The sequence below is a fragment of the Benincasa hispida genome, chromosome 3 (genome assembly GCF_009727055.1).
Source record: "Benincasa hispida cultivar B227 chromosome 3, ASM972705v1, whole genome shotgun sequence".
Classification (NCBI taxonomy): Eukaryota; Viridiplantae; Streptophyta; class Magnoliopsida; order Cucurbitales; family Cucurbitaceae; genus Benincasa; species Benincasa hispida.
Window position 1 is genome coordinate 43,664,438 of NC_052351.1, and position 2,058 is coordinate 43,666,495.

Here is a 2,058-nt window from a genome sequence, read left to right on the forward strand (position 1 = left end):
GGTCCTTTGATTTGCATGGGTGCGAATGGCTAGAGCGCTGACTCAAACCTACCACTTTAGGGATTCATCTGATTTGGGAGTTGAGAACTCAGTTACACAAGATGGAGTTAACTCCTTCCCCAAAGCAAGGGTAAGTAGACAGATTACTCCCTTAAAAACTGATCTCGGAGCTTGAACGATGTGGCGCCACACACCTTCTCATGGCCCGAGAGGTGTCCACACATAGTATAACTATGTTGTATTGTTCATTAGAGGGATCAATGGTACTTAAGAAGTGAGATGTAACTACAGGGGCAAAATGGTAAATTCGTCCAGCTGTACTTACGAGCATCTGTGAAGGGGCATCGTACTGATTATTGGTTATATCCGATGGACATAGAAATATATCAACGGTAAGAAGAGTTCAGCTGTCGGTCTTTAATGGAATGTCTGGCAGTTAACGGAAGGTGGATATCGTGGCTAAAGAGTTTAGTCAGTTATTCACGTACCGTTGGAACTTTGAGCCATAAGTCCATAAGATCCCCTTGGTAGCTTGGATATAAGTTGAGAATCAATTTTTAGGTCAGTTTGAAATGTTCAAATTGACAAGAGAGAGTTCGATTATATATGATATAATTGAACTAGTTAATTACATATGATATAATTGACTTTATGTATGAGGTACATTAATTTGGAGGAAATTGGATATAAATATGATTTATATATAGTGGAAGAAAAATACTATGATTAATATATGATATTAAACCATATGTTATAAATATAATGTGATTATATTTATTATTTATTAATTGGACAGTTATGGGATAATTGGTCGGTGTCTCTTCTGTTTTCATAACTGATGAGTAAGATGAAGAATTGTTTTGAGATTCTTAAATAGCTCACGGTGTGTTGAGATTCGAGAGAGTCATCGCTTAGTAAACCAAAGCATATACGATAGTGTTGTTTACTGAACGATCATTTACACCCGCGCGCTACTTACTAAATGATCGCTTATCTTTTACTAAACGATCGTTTAGCGCCCGAGTTTTACTAAACGATCGTAGCTTTTCCTACACGATTGTATACTTTACCTAAACGATCAAGCATTTTGTCTATACGATAGACCCTGTCCTTCTCCCACTTGCTTGATTGTTGTATACAATCTCTTTTCCTCCTCCCCTCTACCAAATCTGAATAGAGTCCACCCTTTGGATCCTCACTCTGAGAATATTGAGGGTTCCAAGTGGTGGTGTCGTCCCTTTTCTTCATCTGTTCGTGTGGAGACTATTCGTGGTAGACGATTGGGTGTTGCTGAATGATAGCTTGTTGTTCCAGCGAAAGCGAGATTTGTTGTGAAGAAAGTCTTCAACTGGTATGTTCTCTCGGTCTCTCGTTTATTTATCCTTTAAGCATGCCAGTAATTTTGCGTTGTTAATGCATATCTGTATGTGTGAAAATTCTATCACAATGAATTGGAAAAATTCGTTTCCGCTCATAGGTACTCTTGTATAAGAGTTCCTTCACGACCTACACTTCAACTACCTACTCACCCAATGGTTACTCGTGCAAAGATAGGCATATTCAAGCCTAAAATCTTGGCTTCCCATCAATCAAAAGATTGTCTATTACTGAACCTACAAGAGTAGGTGATTCCTTGAAGATCACTCAATGGAAACAGACAATGGATGTTGAATACATAGCCATCATGAAAAATAACACATGGACATTAGTTCCTCCTTTACCATCCCTGAATATTGTTAGAAATAAGTAGATCTTCATAATTAAAAGGAATCCAAATGGCTCTGTCCAGCGCTATAAGGCACGGTTCGTGGCTAAAGGCTTTCATCAAAGTCCTGGCATTGATTTTTTTGAGACGTTTAGCCTGATAGTTAAAGCATCCACTATTCTGGTTGTTATCAGCTTAGTAGTTTCAAAAGGATGGCAACTACGTCAACTGAATTTTAACACCACCTTCTTGAATGGAGTCCTTGATGAAGAGGTCTATATGTGTCAACCACAAGGCTTTGTAAATCCTCACCTTCCACACTATGTGTGCAAACTAAATAAGGCAATTTATGG